Source organism: Oncorhynchus kisutch, linkage group LG15, assembly GCF_002021735.2.
Source record: "Oncorhynchus kisutch isolate 150728-3 linkage group LG15, Okis_V2, whole genome shotgun sequence".
Taxonomy (NCBI): Eukaryota; Metazoa; Chordata; class Actinopteri; order Salmoniformes; family Salmonidae; genus Oncorhynchus; species Oncorhynchus kisutch.
The window spans coordinates 37,492,925-37,515,271 of NC_034188.2; positions in this window are offsets into that span (position 1 = coordinate 37,492,925).

Below are 22,347 nucleotides of genomic sequence, written 5' to 3' on the forward strand. Positions count from 1 at the left end.
AAAACCCAAAAGGGTTCTTCAAGGGTTATCATAAGCCAACAGCCAAAGAACCCTTTTAGGTTCTAGATACACATTTGGTCAACACCATACCTGTAGCAAACATCTCAAGAGGACCTCACATTTCTGCTGACTTTATCAGCATAGGTATGATCTGTTTATATTTACAGAAGATGGGCTAAAGAATCCCCTAAGCACTCTTTAAAAAGGGTTCCAAAAGGGTTCTTCAGCTTTCCCCATAGGAGAACCCGTTTTGGTTCCAGGTAGAAACCTTTTTGGTTCCATGTAGAACGCTCTGTGGAAAGGGTTTTACATGTAACCCAAAAAGGTTATTCAAAGGATTGCCCGAAGAACCCTTTTCGGTTGCGTATCAGCATTTCTCTTATGGCAGTCACTGATAGTCACTTTATTGACAAATGTCAGCTAGCATTTTTTTAGAATAGTAATTTAGTCTAGCTGTCTAGCGGCAGGTAGCTTAATGTTTAAGGTGAAAAATCTGTCGATGTGCCATTGATCAAGGCACTTAACCATCATTTTCTTCAGGGGCGCCGTACTACTATTGCTGACCCTGTAAAACAACTCATTTCATTGCACCTATTAAAAATATTTGGGGTGGGGGGTAGCTACTGTATCTAAACTTAGTAATCATGGTTTATTAACTGACTGATTTTGTTAGTTACTCTAACTCAAATATCATATTGAAAACGGCAAACATTTCTCTCCACCCTATGGCAAAATGTTTAGAATTGCAGGAATTTCGCTGATAAAACTTCACATTATTCTCTCCGTCCCATGGCAGAATGTGTAAAATTGCAGAACACTTGCTTTAAAACGGCAACAGTTACTCTACGCCCTATGGCAAACTGTGTAGATTTGCAGGAAATTAACTTTAAAAAATATATATTATCCACTGTCAAGGGGGTAAATTGTGGGTACGCAGACCTGGGAGCCACTCTGGCCCCTCATGATGAGTTCATTTTAAAAAAATAGTTATTTTTTTTATCCATTCCTGTTTTAGATAGCACCTATTTTTCTAGGAGTGTGAGTACCAACTAGATAGATATTTATTTGAATGCTCATTACAATATGTACTCAGAGTCATTATTCAAATGAGCTCTTCTGTTTAAATGCATACAGTACATTTGCAGTAAGTTGCCACCTGCCCTATGTTGCTGCATTAGAAATTAAGGAAAGCAGAAGAACATAGTTATGAAGGGGGTGGTTTCAATGGAACTAAGGAGGTATGTCAAATTGTTGATGGATTCAAATCGTGAATTTAATCATTAAGGCATTTTTTGTGGAATCAGGTCATTTTAGTGTCGGTCTCGAACAAAAGCCTTAACAAGCAAGTATGATTCCCACATACAGTAAAGAATGGTGGTTACAGTACCACAACAAAAAGGGAGGAAATGTGGGTTTTGATGGGAAAGGTGGCCCTAAAGTGTGGGATAATACTCTTTAACTAGAAACATTGTTTGGCTCTTCAAAGTATCATGTGATTTGCAGTATGATTAAATGGGCTTCTATATTGTAAGTGTTTGAAACTTATCAAGGTTAATGCCTGCACATGATAAAACAAAGAATCTTGGAATTCAATCTTGAAGTCAAACTAAATTACATTCTGGAGGGTACTTGGAGTGCCTTAAAGTTGATTTAAATTAGATTGGAAACAATGAAAGTCAAACAAGCGCAGTAAATGTCACACTTTTCAACAATGATGTTTCACGGATCTCAGAATAATATGCTTGGGCTTTCAAAATGAAATGTTATGTGTGCAAATTGTTGTGCAGATGCATATTTTACGATCAATACCAAACCTGAACTGATGTGAACACACAACAGATGCAAATTTCCTTGAAGTGATGTCCACAAGAATCAATAATTGCATGTGAAAGATAGATATGTTAATAGTAGTAGTTTAGCCATCATTGTTTAATTTAAACCCTGCTTCATTTACACATAGTGGTAATCATCTGCTTAATAGTCGATATTTGCCACTTAAATAGTCAGTTAATCACAGTCGCTGTAAATTTGCAACTTTAGTTTTGTCTTCTCTTGTTAAAAATAAAGTTCTCCTTGTTTTAAATTGCACTCATCATTGAGAAGAGAATGAGCTGGTATGTGTAAAGATGCTTAGGGTTCATAAATGACATTAAATAGGCAGGTTAAAATGTTGTTTAACATTTTTAATTAATTTTATTTCATTCGTAATTTAGAGATAAAACAGAACACTTTCGTCATGGGTTCTGCAACTGATATCTCTTTATACTGTAGCACTGCCCACATGTAGCATGTTATGGGTTTCCCATTAAATAGTAAACAAGTTACAGTGTGACGTTACACAAACCTGTTAATGGGCTTCAAATCACTTTATCTGCCACGAGCTACAGGAGACCTCACCAGCAAAGGCTTTCAAATGGACTTTAATATGGCCGTGCGAAATGTCAGTTTGCGCAAATCATTGAGCAATCCCTGCGAGACCCTCCTCCTCGGCCCCACCCTCTCTCCCACCCCGGGTTTTGGAATTGACAGTCAAATGTGTGCGCAATGAAGGCATTGCACGGCATGACTCCAGTCAGGGTCCACTCTGGAGAGATTCTAAGGAGTGACGTCGATGGCTGCGGAGGAAAGAGAAAAACAACTGCATCAAAATTATTTTCTAATGGAGTGGGAGACTAATTGTACACAGAGGGCCACAGCCCATGATATGAAGTACAGTATTGTTCATCACTACAGTATATGATATATGATAGAACTTGAATAGATATACTTTGTGGCAATGTTATAATACAACTGTATGATCCAATTGGCTGGTCAGTTATGAAATACCACCACAGTGTTCTGGATGTATGAGAATCACAACAATTCCAGGTAACAAAGGTCATGAATTCCATAGTTCTTCTCAAGCAAGTTATTCAGATTTTCCAAACTAACCGGTTGTAAGTAATCACCTAACATAACATAAAATGGTATTATGTGAAATATGTGATAAGACGAGCTAATAGCCCATGTCTTTTATTCATGTTTTCATACAAATAATATGTGGGCCTGCCTACTACATCCTCATGACAAATGCACACCATATAATAAGCATTGTTTGGGGATTGTGTTTGTTCCATTCTTACACTCTCCCTTTCATACATCACGGCATAGTGTGCATTCAGATTTTTTTTCTTTCTGTTCTCTCCTGTTTTTCCACTGCAAGTAATTATAGCTTAAGTGCGGGCCGGCTGTAAGGGTAAACCCCAAATAGCACCCTATTCCCTATATCCCTATGGGCCCTGGTCAAAAGTAGTGACTATATAGGGAATAGTGTAGTATTTGGGATGCAGAATAAATGCAGAGAGAGTGGAGTTGTAGCATAATTTCCTTGCCCTCCTGGTGTAATGCAACACAAGGAATGTCTTGTATTTAGGTAGCCCCTTTTTGTTGCAGAACCCGTTGTGTTTCACAGCTGGGCACCATTGATTTGAATGGCGAAAGATGAAATGGATGTTTGCTGCCACCCTGTTCCGTCGTTATCAGCATTTTTGTGCCTGCTCAATCAAGCCTTATCTGAGCTGGCTGCTGTTTTTTGTAAAGACAATAATACATTTACAATGACAAAAAAACACACTTCCTCGACTTCATTTGAGCTTTCCACAGGAGTATAAAAATTTGCTGAGTTTGAAAAGCTGGAATTACAACGAGAACATTGTTTACAGCCCTCTTCATGGTGTACTTTTCAGCCTCATGGGCAGTGTAATCGAGATTAGATGTAACTTATTTGACAACAAAACAGAATGCAATAAGGAATATTTATTAGATAGATTGGGGGAGGCCTCGTCTCCAAGAAAATGCTCCTGGGTACCAGATGTGGATGACTGGTAACCCTATGCTGGGCAGCATAAGTTACTCATCAGAAAGGAGGGATACATGGAGCAAAGTTTGCATATAAAGATTGAAGACACGGTAATGGAAAGTATGTTTTAATTCAAGGTGCACTGATTTTAACAATGTTTAATGTCATTTGGTTGAAATTAGATGTCTGCATGTACACTACCGTTCAAAATTTTTGGAGTCACTTAGAACTGTCCTTGTCCGGATAATACCAGTCTCAACGTCAGCAGTGAAGAGGCGACTCTGGGATGCTGGCCTTCTAGGCAGAGTTTCTCTGTCCTGTGTCTGTGTTCTTTTCCCCATCTTAATCTTTTCTTTTTATTGGCCAGTCTGAGATATGGCTTTTTCTTTGCAACTCTGCCTAGAAGGCCAGCATCCCAGAGTCACCTGTTGATGTTGAGACTGGTGTTGTGCGGGTACTATTTAATTAAGCTGCCAGTTGAGGACTTGTGAGGCGTCTGTTTCTCAAACTAGACAATCTAATGTACTTGTCCTCTTGCTCAGTTGTGCATCAGAGCTTCCCACTCCTCTTTCTATTCTGATTAGAGCCACTTTCCCCATTAGAAGAATACAAAAATGTATGTTACCAAGTGAACAACATCTTTTGCAGGATAAATCAATGTTAAAGTTTACATAGCTGGCCATATATAGATGTAACATTTTACTTTATGTATTGGTTATGTAGGCTTTTTCAAACCATCACTTTCTTACACATATAATTTATAAATCCAAAAATGGATGTAGCAACTACAGATTGCCCCTGTCCATTAGGCCTATGGGTTTATTTTTTATCAACATGAATTAGATTGAGCAATTAAAGCCCCACTTTTATTCCATATGCTGGAATTCGTGCTATGTAGCTGTTGTAAGAGCACATTTTTAACTGGCTGTACAATGGTTTCAATGATTGATAGGCAGTTTATACTTCTTGAATTCAACCATTATTGGGTTCAAATACATATTTCGATATGTGAACAGCCATCCACAACAACCATCAAATGAGAGAGCAGCAGTGTGATTCACATTAATGATCTTTGTAGATATCAATAATAAGTGATATCTGTATTGCCGTAGACTACACCACTGCTGTCATCCTCATCTCCAAGCGTTTATTCAAGTTGGATCATCTTTGGATGCCAACAGCGGTTGCACAATTGGAAGACATAGCTTGGACTGTAGGCAAAAAAGCCTTTTCCCTCGTTCCATCAAACATATTTGATGGGTCATCATAGTGGTCTCTGACTTGTGGTCAGGCTCGCTCAGGTGGAACAAACTTAAACTTGCGCCTTTTTTCAATGCTGATTTGAATGTCATTGAGGAAACAGAGAAGTGTCAACAACAACAAAAAATCCACATCCTCATCTAGTGTTTCAAACGTATTTATTTAATCTGATTACAATATTTATGCTGGCAACGAAACGGATTAGTTACGTTTTTTTTGTTATCCCTTACATGTAACGGATTACATGTAATCCATTACTCCCCAACCTTGTGAGTAGGCAGAGGATAACCATCGACCTAGTTGCTGGAGTGTGGCTGCTGTAGTCGCAGCTCCGATTCGGGACGAGTGGCTAGTGTAGTGTTGAGCTGAAAGACTGCAGCGTAGTATTATTTGGGAAAGGTAAATTTTGACAAGGGTAGAAGAGGAGGGAATGTTGAACAGAGAGAGTGATGAGGGGAAGAGCGTAGTTATATTTAAGCATGGAAGAGTAAGGACAGAATTGACTGTTAGTGTGAGCTATTAACCGGAAGCTGATATTGGAATACTTGAGAGTGATTCTATAGGGATTGGGGTGAAAGACCAGATCAGAAAAACCAAGATCATGTGAAGGGAAAAAAGTGTTGGAAGGAGTAGTGAACTCACTGCCACTAAGGAAACCATAGAAAGTCAGGAGGTATACAGCATCAGGCACTATATCAATAAAGGGGTAAAAACTCTGTTCCCTAACAACAGCAAGCATATTTTGTTGTATGACGAGAGTGATGGGAAGCCTAGCATCAGGAGGAGAGGGATACATATTTTTCATGCCTATGAGCATCCATTTAATTTACATGGTGAGAAAACAGACTCAGAAAAGAAGGATCACAACATCTAACATGGAATTGGATACCTGCTACCATAAAGTGAATGTATTGAGGAGAAAGCTGAAGGTGGTCCCTGCAGAAAGTGATAAAGAAAGTGATTTCCACGCAGAATCGTATGATTTCAATGTGGAAACGTCTATGCCACTGCGCATATATTGTTTAGCTGACCCACATAGGGCTGCTATCACGGGATTGTTTAGAACAGCAGCATTTCCAAGAGTGGCGGCAGTGGCACTGGGACCTTGCTAGCAGCTGGGCACCTGCGACGAAACTCCTGAAAACAGAAACAAGACAGAGCATCAGCCACATTATCCTCGTGCCCTGGGATATGTACGGCATTAATAATACAATGATGAATGACAGAAAGCCATGTTAGATGGGCTTCGTTTTCACAGTGAACAGTTCTGCGCTTCCATTGCCGTACGCTGGCCCCATATAGCGCAAGCCATGACGATGGGGTAAACTTTAAAAAACGCTAATGACCTTTTGTGATCTCATTTGGAGAGATAGGGTGGCCATCTACCTGCAAACCACTGACCTTCAAAATCACCCCCAAAACCCAAGGATGGGGCATCCATAAAGACCTCGAGGGCATCCGAGCACATGAGGAACTCGTCGTAGAAAAAATTGTTTATGTTCCAGCTATTAAGCAAAATAGACCAGAACCAAAGGTCTGAATGGAAATCCTCATCCAGGAATAATAGGTCTGAGAGGCTAGCATAACAATCTGTGATATAAAGGCGCGAATTTGAGGGATGATACGCATCACAAAGTTATGGTGTCCCAGTAGAGTCAATAGATCGTGTTTAGTGTTGGGCTGCCCATCCGTGAAGGACTGCACTGATTCATGGATGAGTAGCAGTTTATCTAAGGGGAGATAAACCTATTGATGCTATCTAGAGTTATGCCTAGGAACTCGAGGGTGGTTGAATGGCCAATAGTTTTCTCCTCTGACAGAGGGATGCCTAGAGCTTAGAATTTCTGCCTAAGTTCTGAGATTGCGTGGCCTGAATTGTCAGGAGGGAAATTAATAACCAGAACATTTGATAAAAATGGCAGTTATTTAAAGGTGCAATATGCAGACATCGTTCCTCCTTTTCCTGGTTGCTAAAATTCAAATAGTCAGCCTAATTTCAGTTTGTGACAAAACAAGCACTCAGAGTGCAGAAAATCATTGTACCATCTAAACCGCTGTCAAATATATTTTCAGCTGTTTGAAGTTGGTGTATAAAACCAGAAATAAAAGATGCAATAACAAAACTTCAGAACGGGAAGCTTAGAAAAAACATACACAGAACAGATCTACCTATCACGTGTCACGCCCTGACCTTAGAGATCCTTTATTCTCTTTTTTGGTTAGGTCGGGGTGTGACTAGGGTGGGCATTCTAGTTTCTTTATTTCTATTTTGGCTTGGTATGGTTCCCAATCAGAGGCAGCTGTCTATCGTTGTCTCTGATTGGGGATAATATTTATGCAGCCTTTTCCCACCTTTGTTGTGGGATCTTGATTTTGTGTAGTGCCTGTGAGCACTGCATTGACTTCACGTTTCGTTTGTTCTGTATTGTTTTGGTGAGTTTAATTTATTAAACATGTGGAACTCTACGCCGCTGCGCCTTGTTCCATTAATTCTACAAACGATCTTGACATCACGACTCAGGATGAGACCCAGATGCAGACACAGTTCGAATCTCAGATATTTATTATAAAACAGGGTGCAGGGAAATGGCAGGTGGGGTCAGTAATCCAAGGCAGAGTCAATCAGAGACAAAGACAGGCAGGCTCAGTGCAAACAGAATGGTCAGAACCGGGAAGACTAGAAAACAAAAACAACGGGAAACACACTGGAACGACCTGACAAGACAAACTGGCAGGTATAAATACACAGGAGATAATGGGGACGAATGCGAGACACCTGGTGGGGAGGTGGAGACAAGCGCAAGACAGGTGAAACCAATAAGGGTGTGACACTACCGTTTGTTAAACTTGCTTTCAAGGAGAGCCTGATAGCGAAATAATACAGAGATTCCCACATGATGTAAAACATTGGCCATTGAGGGGTAGAGCGGCAAAATGGGCACACAGACTTTGGGTGGGGATCAAAGCATGAGCTGCAGACATGGAGGAAGATGCAATTATAGATTATTTTCATTGAAATTGTTGCATTTAGGTTGTGTTATTGTGAAATTCCAGGGCAAGGGAAGGGCGTATTTGCTCAGACTTGACAACAAAACATGATGCTGGAGCACGGGGGACCTCTGCCGGCTTGACTCCGAAAGCAGCCTTCAGGCACATCTCGGGGCATGCCTGGCTGGTCACAATCTGAGCAGGTTAGGGCCCTGTAACTACTGTAGCGCTACTAGCATGCAGCACCACTAACTCCGTGTCAAGGACAGACCAGTCGATGACCTCGTTGAAGGTAGCTAGATAAAGGGCAGCTTTAGCGGAAAAGCACCCTCAGACTTAATACTAAGATCTCAAATCTTAGAGATGTAAATCTAGCTCCTTTCGCCTAAGGTGAAACACAGAGCAAATAATGTCGCAGCAAATGCTAAAAACTACAACGAACTCGGAGATGGAAAGGTTACGCTGTATCCTGGGATCAGAGGTCTTAAAGACAGCTGTGACATCTCCACAAGCCACAACCCTCTGGTCACCCGTCTTTCCCTTGGGGGATAGTGGTCCTCAGTCGGGGAGACACGTAGTCTGCGGAGGACACGTAGGGCCTACCATTGGGGGCCTCCGGTGTAGCCGAGGCCAGGATTAACATGGGCTGTGCATATAATGACATCTCAGAAATTGCTTCAGGATCCCCAGCTACAACTGGGGTCAGATCTGATAGGCTGGAAATGATACCGCAAGCGGAGCTGTCTACTTCAATCACTTGGAGTCGTGCCTCGGGAGTCCATGGTGCCGTGGATGGTTTGGATAGCCACCAGCACCGGGTAGTTGGTTGCGGCCGCAGTTCTGGGAGCCTGGGTGGAGGTGGCCGCAGCAGTGTGGGGAGTGGAAGAAGGAGGACCAGCCTGGTCAGAGAAGTTTAGGCCCTCACGTCTTGGGATCTTCCCCTTTACTTTTCTTCCCTCTGAGCGAAACAACTTGTTCTCCTGAGAAAGGGATTCCGTCACCTGGGAGTTGCAGAGATGAGCATGGGTTTGGGTTTTCTTTTTAACTTCTTAAGGATCATTGGGACGCTACAGTCCCACCTGGCCAATATCCGGTGAAATTGCAGAGCGCCAAATTCAAATTACAGAAATCGTAATATTAAACATTCATGAAAATAAGTGTCATACATAATTTAAAATCTTATTCTTGTTAATCCAGCTGTGTTGTGAGATTTCAAAAAAGCAAATGCCATTATCTGAGGACAGCACCCCGCACACAAAAGCATTACATACATTTTCCAAAAAAGCAGATGCGCCACAAAAGTCAGAAATAGCGATAAATGAAATCCCTTACCTTTGAAGATCTTCATCTGGTTGCAATCACAAGGGTCCCAGCTACGTAACAAATGGTCCTTTTGTTCGATAAAGTCCTTCTTTATATCCCAAAAGTTTCGATGGCACGCTTGACTCAGTAATCCACCGGTGTCCCTCGTTCTAAATGCATACAAAATGAATCCCGTCTCTTCTTCTAAACAAGTCAAACAAAGTTCCTAATCAATCCTCAGGTACCCTATTATGTAAATAAACTATAACATTTAAGACGGAGAATACTGGATACCATTACCTGGAGATAAATTACAATGTACGCGCCTTCACCGGAATGCGCTACAAACACTACAGCCAAAATGGGAGCAACTTAGAATTACTACAAATTCTAGCTCATTTAAAAAAAAAAACAAGCCTGAAACTCTTTCTAAAGACTGTTGACAACTAGTGGAAGCCTTCCTTTTATATTCCCATTCCCAGCCTTTGTAATCAGAGGTGAGCTGAAAAAAACCCCATTCTGGATGGATTGTCCTCTGGTTTTTGCCTGCCATATCAGTTCTGTTATATTCACAGATATTATTTTAACATGTTTGGAAACTTTAGAGTGTTTTCTATCCAATACTACCAATTATATGCATATCCTAGCATTTGGGCCTGAGCAACAGGCAGTTTACTTTGGGCACCTCATTCATACAAACTTCTGAATACTGCCCACTAGCCCGAAGAAGTTAACAAGAAATTTGTGGAGTGGTTGAACAACAAACATCAAACATCAAATGTAAACTTCGTCCGACTGTATCACTGTATCATTTGCATACATTTGAACTTCAGATCCAGCACAGACAGAAGACAGATCATCAATATACAGGCTGAATGGGAGAGGCCCCAATATTGACCCTTGTTGCAAGCCCACATTACATTGACACACTGGGCTCTGCCTTCAAGATATGATTTCATCCATTTCAAGGATTTGGGGGAAAAGTTTAACTTGGACAGTTTTGTGATGAGAACCTCATGGTTAACAGTATCAAAAGCTTTCCTTAGGTCTAGAAATACAGCCTCAACAATTCCCCCTGTGTAATGTGCCAATGAGTGACTAGTTCTAGTTTTTAAGAAAGGTAGAGCCCAGCCCAAATACTTCTTTGTCTTTAGTGAGCTAATCACCATGTTCAACTCTGACTCAGAAACCTCCCTTATAATGAAGGCCAGTTGAGTGTCATTAACTGGCGCTGAGTCCAATAATCCAGTGGTTTGGTTCTGTGTCAGTACATTGACAGAGTCAACAAAGTAGGAATTGAAGGCTGTTGACAGCAAGTGAGAGTCACAAGAGGTAAGTTGACATTTTAAATACTACCCTAGATTTACGCCCATTAGTCAAAGGAAAGTGATTATTGCAGGAGTGAACCCATAGGTTAATCAGCAAGTGTGGTAACATTGCCTGAGTGTGCTGTGCTCAGAGGCTGACGTTAATAGGTGAATGATATTCCTCATGCTTGCCAATAGTAAAGGAGGAGAGACGTGACGCTATGCTGATGAGGTAACATTGTAAAAGCTACCATAGGAATACCTTCTATGCCCGTGAGATAGGGAGTGATGTGAATATATAATGCTTACTAGATGGATAAAACATTTTACACCCATTCAGAACAGCTTTCCTGATTGAACTTTCATAAACTACATTTGATGTTATTCCAAGGACTGAATCAAAGTTGGTGTCAAAGTTGGGGTTAGACATCTACTATATGAGGACAAGTAAGTGTCATAATTGAAGGTATCCCTTGTAGCTGTGTGTAACTGAGTCAGTGAGTGAAAATCACCATAGTCTTATATAGCATGATCTTAATTAATGAAGCAATTGAGAGAGAAACTACTCCTCATTCATGAGCTAATGGATGGGTGCATGTTCCACGTTCCTCATTCATTATTTACAACATCTAATTTATACTCCAATGTTGACATAGACAATCACATTTGAGATACTCCATGTAGATCCTTATTTCATTTCTCTGAAATCGGCTCCCATGTTTCTCAACCCTGCTTGCGTTACATATGTGAGAATCACAATTCTTCCAGCATTGGCATTTTTCCTGGTAGGTATGTGAAAAACATACAGTATTTTGTCCAGCATAGGCATTTTTTCATTCAAATGCATACCTCTGATGGTAAAGAGTGTGGAGGGCTCTCAATCATCCCAGTTTGTTGGATGCAAAATTCCCAAGATCATTAAATCAGTGAAGCATAATAATTCTGCCAGGGTTCTCGTTTAGCCCCCTTGGATAATAAGCCCTCCATACATATGAATACTTTTTTCACCATCAATACATTTGTTATTGCATCTAGCCCATAACCTGTTTCAGTGCAGAAGTGTCTGGGGAAGGTGTATATATTAACAGCAGAGACAGATTGAAACCTTCTCTACTTTCAACACATGACCTATATCCTATATCTCAAGTCAACTCGATATGACATGGGTATAAAGAGATGTAAAGCCAACCAATACCGCACTCATCTGTTGCCCCTTTTCACTGTATGTGCCCAATCGCCCATAGATATGAAAGGATTAGATGTGGGCCTTGAAGATCTAGGGGTAAGCACTAGGGATCCATTTGGGTTTGGGCCGCAGGTTAGCATTTTTCGTCATGAATCTTGTTCTCGAACAGCTCTGCAGAGGGGTCACTAGCTGGCACTGCCACAAAGTCATACAATCTGACTTTAATCTTAACCTTAACCCGAACGAACCTTAACCACACTGCTAACTCTAATGCCAAACCTTAAAGCTCAATTTTTGTTTTAATGAGTTTTGATAATATAGCCAATTTTGACTTTGCAGCTGGCCTATCTAAGTGGAAATCACTCGGTTCTGCCTCCAGGACAAGACTCATGACAAACGTCAACCTGCGTTGTACCCTGCAATGTACTCTTCACACATAGAACTTGACATGGATAAATACCTGCACCATTACATAGGTCAAGATTAAAAGGATAATTTTGTGTATGTATTTATTAAGGATCACCATTAACTGCTGCCAAGACAGCATCTACTCTTCCTGGTGTCCAAACACATTAAAGCACTTACATTACATATAAAACAGTACATCATATAACAGTATTACAATACAAAATGCACAATACAAAAATTGTCCACTGAAAATGCAAATATACCAGATTTTCCACCAATTTCATGAGTGAGTTGCTAATCCCTGTAGCATGACCCTCCTCATTCAGAGTGAACTAAGAGTTTTGCAATCCTTCTTAAGTATTTCAATTGCTTGACATCCACCAGCTGCAACTGTTTCAATGTACCATAATTAATGACACCCATCTAAAAGGAAATTAACAGACTATAGCCCAAAGGCAGTAGACCTAAAATGTTGAGTTTAATGAAAATTATTGAAGTTAATAATAAATGATTTAGCACATTTGAGCTCAAATATTGTTGGAGGACCTTAGGACAAATCTTTAGAATTAGACCTCAAAAGTAGTTTATCTCTTATCAAGTGGACTAGTGTCACTGACTGAGAACCAACAGGAAGAGGATTGTTTCCAAGGAAAATCAAATATTAACACAACACGCAGTTCTGCACTATTTGGTGCTTTCTGTCCTCTTTTGGTTGATGTCTCATGCTAGTTCCACGCAGTTGGAAAGCTGCGGATTTGCAGATGTCTCACGTTTCCCCCTGCATTGTGTGTGAACGGGGAATGAGAGGGGATGATTGTGGGGGCAATCCTAATTGTTGTCCCATTTGTTCGTCGCCACGAAAACAACAAAGTCGACAGTCAAAGCAAGGTGGTGCTATAGACATTTATTAAAGAGTGTCAGGGAGGGGAGAAGAGAAATTCAAGCTGACCATTAACATACAGTAAATGAGTAAAGCCAAGCGATGTTGAGCCCAGAGATACAGACAACAACAGTGGGAGCTGACCGTGAGGTGCAGAGTGCAGATAAATAAAGCAGTGTGCAAATTAATTCAGAGAAGAGTTTCAACGTTAGTAGTCAAGTGCTGAGTTATTTGTTTTCCACTTGCTCACACAGCCTGTGGAAAAAGGGGGCGACTAGTCCATTTTCACAGGCTACGTGAACTAAGTGCCCCTATCCTAGTTATTTGTCCCAGATCTGCTGATGCATCCCTCTCTTTCCTTCCTCTTTTTCTTGCTTGCACCATTTATTATTCAAACCATTCCTTTCAATTCTCTCTTTCGTGTTAGGCATGCCGATTGGATGTGCATTACATTATTCTGCGCACACCAATATTTGCGCAACATCAAAATAGGACACCGTTTATTTTATCATATGGAGGACTGCCATTCTAATTCATTATTACTTATATGGTTTACAGACCCACATACTGTACAGTATTGTCAAATTGTACTGCTTAATAGACTCCAGTGCTGTAGGCCACAGTGACCTCCTCGCAGGTAGGAAAAGGGAGCTTCTACTAAATGGGAACCTGCTAAAGTACAATCTGCTTGCATTATATTCATGTGCCTTCAGAAACAGTGGAGGCTCCTCAGAGGAGGAAGGGGACCTAGGACGTTAAGTTAGCTAATATGGGGACAACGATGTAGGCTGTGTGTAGCGGTTATGAAATGGTTTGGCTTGGCTTGGAAAGATTTTTTCACCTGGTCACATACAGCTGATGTGTTGTTAATTGAAGTTCACAAACAAAGGGTAAAGGTGAGAGAAGGAGAATGTGTAGAGGCAAGAACGAATACAACGTGGCTGCTATGAAAGTGAACTGTGTCTATGCGTGATCAGAGGCGTATTAATTCCGTCGATTCTGTTAACTTTTCTTAAAAGGAAGGAAATGAAACAGGGATAAACAATACTGGAATTTGTCCAATAGAAACTCTTGTTTGCAACTTTTGGGCTTTTGATTACACCCTAGATAAGCTAGATGCAGGCAATAGTGTGCAAGGCAGTATTGGATGTGCCACTGTCTGTCATCTAAAAAAAATATCTTGACCTGTGTGCATCTATGTTGTAAACTCTAATTCATAGGCTAGGTTGTAGCAACCTCATGATGGGTATAGGGACAATTTGAGTATGTAGTAGCCTACATTTGTGTAACAGCCTAAACCTGTTAATGTTACATTGAACTGGGTGAATGGAATATGAATGATAGTTATCCAACATGCTGTAATAGAAAAGTAAGGCCATGCCCATGAAAAAAATACAATAATCCTACTTCGTCATAAATGGCACTGTTCAGAAAGTATTCACACCCCTTGACTTTTTCCACATTTTGTTGTGTCACAGCCTGAATTTAACATGGATTAAATAGAGATTTTGTGTCACTTCCCTACACACAACACCCCATAATGTCAAAGTGGACATTTTTACAAATTAATAAAAAATGAAAAGCTGAAATGTCTTTAGTCAATAAGTATTCAATCCCTTTGTTATCTTGTTATGGCTGCAATCCCGATATCGTGATAAGTGTCATCAACAACCGCTGAATAGCATAGCGCTACATACAATAAATATTACTATAAAAATGTACACTCATGAAAACACAAGTGCAATATAGGAAAACACAGCTTAGCCTTTTGTTATTCCACCTGTCGTGTCAGAATTAGAAATGATGCTTTACAGTGAAAGCTTACCGATCGCACAATAAAACATTAAGTACACTTAGCATCAGGTAGCTCGGTCACGAAAATCAGAAAAGCAATCAAATTAATCGTTTACCTTTGATGATCTTCGGATGTTTTCACTCACAAGACTCCCAGTTACACAACAAATGTTCCTTTTGTTCCATAAAGATAATTTTTAGATCCAAAATACCTCCGTTTGTTTGTCACGTTATGTCCAGAAATCCACAGGAAAGAGCGGTCATGACAATGCAGACAAATTCCAAATAATTTCCATAATGTCCACAGAAACATGTCAAACATTTTTTATAATCAATCCTCAGGTTGTTTTTAAAATATATAATCAATAATATATCAAACCCAAATGTCTTTCACAGTAGGAGAGGGAAAAGCAATACCTATCCAAACTATGTCGCGCGAGCAAAACTCATGTGACCACTTGACGCAATGTTATCGTTCTGGCTCATTTTTCAAAATAAAAGCCTGAAACTGTGTCTGAAGACTGTTGACACCTTGAAGAAGTGATAGGAAAAGGAATCTGGTTCATATCCATTTAAATGGAGCAAAGGGAGGCTATGGAACATGTAGTTTTCAAAATAGAAGCCACTTCCTGCTTTGATTTTCCTCAGGGTTTCGCCTGCAACATCAAATCAAATCAAATCAAATTTATTTATATAGCCCTTCGTACATCAGCTGATATCTCAAAGTGCTGTACAGAAACCCAGCCTAAAACCCCAAACAGCAAGCAATGCAGGTGTAGAAGCACGGTGGCTAGGAAAAACTCCCTAGAAAGGCCAATACCTAGGAAGAAACCTAGAGAGGAACCAGGCTATGTGGGGTGGCCAGTCCTCTTCTGGCTGTGCCGGGTGGAGATTATAACAGAACATGGCCAAGATGTTCAAATGTTCATAAATGACCAGCATGGTCGAATAATAATAAGGCAGAACAGTTGAAACTAGAGCAGCAGCACAGTCAGGTGGAAGTTGAAACTGGAGCAGCAGCATGGCCAGGTGGACTGGGGACAGCAAGGAGTCATCATGTCAGGTAGTCCTGGGGCATGGTCCTAGGGCTCAGGTCCTCCGAGAGAGAGAAAGAAAGAGAGAAGGAGAGAATTAGAGAACGCACACTTAGATTCACACAGGACACCGAATAGGACAGGAGAAGTACTCCAGATATAACAAACTGACCCCAGCCCCCCGACACATAAACTACTGCAGCATAAATACTGGAGGCTGAGACAGGAGGGGTCAGGAGACACTGTGGCCCCATCCGAGGACACCCCCGGACAGGGCCAAACATCAGTTCTGTTATACTCACAGACAATATTTTGACAGTTTTGGAAACTTTAGAGTGTTTTCTATCCAATACTAATAATAATATGCATATATTAGCAACTGAGACTGAGGAGCTGGCCGTTTACAATGGGCACCTTTTCATCCAAGCTACTCAATACTGCCCCTGCAGCCATAGAAAGTTATGTCAGGCCTAAATCACTTCAGGAGTCAAATTTAACAAGGCTTAACGAGTCACATAATAAATTGCAGGGACTCGCTCTGTGTTGAATAACAGTGTTTAACCTGATTTTTGAATGACTACCTAATCTCTGTATCCCACACATACAAGTATCTGTAAGGTTATGGGTATGCTTGTTATCGACAATGACCAGGGAGTTTTTTTGTAAAAAAAAAAACGGAATACAGCAAATGTTCCCTCTAAACTGTGCACGGGCGTGCAGCTCCCCTGGGACCTCTGCACAGAAGAAATATCCGCCTGCGCAGAGAAGCACGAGATTGAACTTTACCCAACTTTCTAGTTTTCCCCTTTAGTTAGCACTATCAACATTTCCCTCTACTGTGGGAATTGCCAATATTAGCCACTTTCAACGCAACATACCGAAACAAAACAAACTATGCAAGAGATTTTCTTATGGGCAAAATGCACCGGTGTAGGATTCTATTGCATTGACCCGGCATGACTCAGCCCATACTCTACAAACCAGTGCAGCATTAACCAATCAGAGCTGCAGTATCCCTATATGCAAATAGACCATTGACATATATGGATCGGTGCCATTCACATTGAAGCATGAGTGCTCACGAGAAGATGCGGTTTGTTTTGAGATCGAAGCGAGAGATGCTTGTACCTATGTTTGTTTTGAGATCGAAGCGAGAGATGCTTGTACCTATGTTTGTTTTGAGATTGAAGCGAGAGATGCTTGTACCTACGTTTGTTTTGAGATCGAAGCGAGAGATGCGTGTACGTACGTTTGTTTTGAGATCGAAGCGAGAGATGCTTGTACCTACGTTTGTTTTGAGATCGAAACGAGAGATGCGTGTACCTACGTTTGTTTTGAGATCGAAGCGAGAGATGCGTGTACCTACGTTTGTTTTGAGATCGAAGCGAGAGATGCTTGTACCTACGTTTGTTTTGAGATCGAAGCGAGAGATGCTTGTACCTACGTTTGTTTTGAGATCGAAGCGAGAGATGCTTGTACCTACGTGTGCAAATTTGTCACGATTCTTTGCTAGCAAGTGAGTTATTAGCCCAGTTATAGCTAATTTCTAGTCAGCAATGGGTGATTGGTTACACAAAAGCATTTATAGGCATCTTTGAAAAGCGAGCCAGGTAAAGTGCTTTTTTTTTGTATTTTAGGACATTTTTCATTTATTTCACCTTTATTTAACCAGGTAGGCAAGTTGAGAATAAGTTCTCATTTACAATTGCGACCTGGCCAAGATCAAGCACAGCAGTTCGACACACAACAACACAGAGTTGCACATTGAGTTAAACAAACGTACAGTAGAAAAATATACACAGTCTATATACAATGTGAGCAAGCGAGGTGAGATAAGGGAGGTAAAGGCAAAAAAGGCCATGGTGGCAAAGTAAATGCAATATAGCAAGTAAAACACTGGAATGGTTGATTTGCAAGGTGAAAATGTGCAAAGTAGAGATAGAAATAATGGGGTGCAAAGGAGCAAAATAAATAAATACAGTAGGGAAAGCGGTAGTTGTTTGGGCTAAATTATAGATGGGCTATGTACAGGTGCAGAAATCTGTGAGCTGTTCTGACAGCTGGTGCTTAAAGCCTAGTGAGGGAGATAAGTGTTTCCAGTTTCAGAGATTTTTGTAATTTGTTCCAGTCATTGGCAGCAGAGAACTGTAAGGAGAGGCGGCCAAAGGAAGAATTGGTTTTGGGGGTGACCAGAGAGATATACCAGCTGGAGTACATGCTACAGGTGGGTGCTGCTATGGTGACCAGCGAGCTGAGATAAGGGGGGACTTTACCTAGCAGGGTCTTGTAGATGACCTGGAGCCAGTAGGTTTGGCGACGAGTGTGAAGCGTGGGCCAGCCAACGAGAGCGTACAGGTCACAGTGGTGGGTAGTATATGGGGCTTTGGTGACAAAACAAATGACACTGTGATGGACTGCATCCAATTTATTGAGTAGGGTATTGGAGGCTATTTTGTAAATGACACCCGAAGTTGAGGATTGGTAGGATGGTCAGTTTTACAAGGGTATGTTTGGCAGCATGAGTGAAGGATGCTTGTTGCGAAATAGGAAGCCAATTTTAGATTTAATTTTGGATTGGAGATGTTTGATGTGAGTCTGAAAGGAGAGTTTACAGTCTAACCAGACACCTAAGTATTTGTAGTTGTCCACATATTCTAAGTCAGAGCCGTCCAGAGTAGTGATGTTGAACAGGCGGGCAGGTGCAGGCAGCGATTGGTTGAAGAGCATGCATTTAGTTTTACTTGTATTTAAGAGCAATTGGAGGCCACGGAGTTGTATGGAGAGTTGTATGGCATTGAAGCTCGCCTGGAGGATTGTTTACACAGTGTCCAAAGAAGGGCCAGAAGTATACAGAATGGTGTCGTCTGCACAGAGGTGGATCAGAGACTCACCAGCAGCAAGAGCGACATCATTGATGTATACAGAGAAGACAGTCGGTCCAAGAATTGAACCCTGTGGCACCCCCATAGAGACTACCAGAGGCCCGGACAACAGACCCTCCAATTTTACACACTGAACTCTATCAGAGACATGCTTGAATAAGCTAAGTAGCAGTAGGCAGAGGATAGCATAATTTATCCGATTCTCTGTAATAATAGTATTGGAATAATGACCTTTATTTTGTAAAGTGCTTTCTTAAATCAAACAACATATTTTCAGTCACCTTGTCAGATGGACAAGCGGATAAACAGCTTAATGTCAAGCCCTGCATATTTTTTCAAAAAGTCTCACAGAATGAATGCCTACATGGAACATCACACATTGGCTGCTACTGTAGGCTGAATGATAGAACAGCTATTTCCATTTTAAACTGTTATGGGATGCATTTTCTCCATTGTTTTTTATGATAGGCCTAGATTATGATAAAATACCACACTAGTCTACTTGGCCACTGTTATAACTGTAACCAAATGCGGGTACATCCTCAGTGTTCACAATAAATGCCTGCCAGTAGATGCACACAAGTTTGCGCTCAGCAGACCTGAAATTTAATCAGCGCCATATTTTATTTAAGGGAACATTGAATACAGCTAAGCACAGGAAAAATCCTAGATGAAAACCTGGTTCAGTCTGCTTTCGACCAGACACTAGCGAATCAAATTCGCCTTTCAGCAGGACAATAACCAAAAACAGAAGGCCAAATATACACTGGAGTAGCTTACGAAGACGACATTGAATGTTACTCAGTGGCCTAGTTACTATTTTGACTTCAATCGACTTGAAAATCTTGACAGAGCTAGATTTTTTTTAAAGAATATTGTGCAAATATTTTACAATGGAGGTATGCAAAGCTCTTAGAGACATACGCAACAAGACCGACGGTTGTAAATTGCTGCCAAAGGTGGTTCTATCATTTATTGACTCGGGTGTGAATACTTATGTAAATGAAATATTTCTGTATTTAATTTAATACATTTGCAAAAATGCTTAAAAACATGTTTTCACTTTGTCTTTATGAGGTATTGTGTGTGTGAGAAAATTGTTTTTCAATCCATTTTGAATTCAGACTGTAACACAACAAATTGTGGATTAAGTCAAGGGGTATAAATAGTTTCTGAAGGCACTGTACATATTCAGCTAGTTTTCCCTGCTCTGTTGACATGTAAAAACTTCCAAGGTGAAGATAGCTAGGGCCAGCCCTGCCTTTTTGGCATCCCTAAACAAGATTTGGTCTGGGGTCCCCCACCTCATGGGTAAACATTTTAAGTAGTCCCCCTCTTGGGAGCTTCTAGAGAAAAGATTGTGGTTTGAAAGCAAATTTTCTGCAATTCTTCACATTTTGTCATGGGGCAGAGAGAACATGTTACAGTTTTCAAAATAATTTCATGTAATTCTACAAAATGTTTCCTTGGGTGGAGAGAAAAAAATAGAAATGTTTAAGCTAATTTAATGCAATTCTACACATTTTGCTATGATTTATGCCATGTTCATTTGATATCTGAGTGAGAGTGACAAAGTCAATGTGGGCCCCATGGAGGTCAGGGCCCAAGGGCACATGCCCCGCGTGCCTGGTCAGTAATTTGGCCATGATTACTACAAGGTGTAGATATCTGCCTAGACTAAATTACCAAATTAAATAATGTTAGTTGACATGGGCTAATTAAGTGACTGTCAGTGACTGACATTACAAGATAAAAACTGCTGATGCACTACCACATTTTGAAATTGCTTCCTGTGTATTGTACTATTCTAACTCTCAACAGTAAATAAAACATTATGATGTTGTTGGGGCCCCCTAGTAGCTGGGGTCCTTATTAAGTGACCGCTTATTTCACTTATGCCCTGGGCCGTCCCAAGACATAGGTTCCACTTATTTTCTAAGGGTCAATCAAGTAAAGTCAACGTGGAGCTTCTCCAATCACTTTTTATGTGCCAAATCCTCATTGATGTGATTGGTCTACTTACCTGTTCATCAACACCTATCATTGTCAATTAAGTTTACAAATACAATTGTTGTTAATAATGGTGATAGGCTGGAAAATACGCAGGTTAGTGTTTTTTGTTGTTGTCATGAATCTTGTTCTGGAGGCAGCTCTGCAGAGTGGTCACTTTAAATCTGTGTGCCTGGTCAGTAATTTGGCCATGATTACTACAAGGTGTAGATATCTGCCTAGACTAAATTACCAAATTAAATAATGTTAGTTGACATGGGCTAATTAAGTGACTGTCAGTGACTGACATTACAAGATAAAAACTGCTGATGCACTACCACATTTTGAAATTGCTTCCTGTGTATTGTACTATTCTAACTCTCAACAGTAAATAAAACATTATGATGTTGTTGGGGCCCCCTAGTAGCTGGGGTCCTTATTAAGTGACCGCTTATTTCACTTATGCCCTGGGCCGTCCCAAGACATAGGTTCCACTTATTTTCTAAGGGTCAATCAAGTAAAGTCAACGTGGAGCTTCTCCAATCACTTTTTATGTGCCAAATCCTCATTGATGTGATTGGTCTACTTACCTGTTCATCAACACCTATCATTGTCAATTAAGTTTACAAATACAATTGTTGTTAATAATGGTGATAGGCTGGAAAATACGCAGGTTAGTGTTTTTTGTTGTTGTCATGAATCTTGTTCTGGAGGCAGCTCTGCAGAGTGGTCACTTTAAATCTGATTTTAACCATAACATTAACCACACTGCTAATCCTAATGCCTAGGATTAGAGTTTGGACACATACTCATTCAAGAGTTTTTCTTAATTTTTACTATTTTCTACATTGTAGGATAATAGTGAAGACATCAAAACCATGAAATAACTCATAAGTAACAAAAAAGTGTTAAACAAATCTAAATATATTTTATATCTGAGATTCTTCAAAGTAGCCACCATTTGCCTTGATGACAGCTTTGAATCAAATCAAATCAAATGTATTTATATAGCCCTTCGTACATCAGCTGATATCTCAAAGTGCTGTACAGAAACCCAGCCTAAAACCCCAAACAGCAAGCAATGCAGGTGTAGAAGCACGGTGGCTAGGAAAAACTCCCTAGAAAGGCCAAAACCTAGGAAGAAACCTAGAGAGGAACCAGGCTATGTGGGGTGGCCAGTCCTCTTCTGGCTGTCCCGGGTGGAGATTATAACAGAACATGGCCAAGATGTTCAAATGTTCATAAATGACCAGCATGGTCGAATAATAATAAGGCAGAACAGTTGAAACTGGAGCAGCAGCACAGTCAGGTGGACTGGGGACAGCAAGGAGTCATCATGTCAGGTAGTCCTGGGGCATGGTCCTAGGGCTCAGGTCCTCCGAGAGAGAGAAAGAAAGAGAGAATTAGAGTTCAACCAGCTTCATGAGGTAGTCACCTGGCATGCATTTCAACTAACAGGTGTGCCTTGTTATTAAAAGT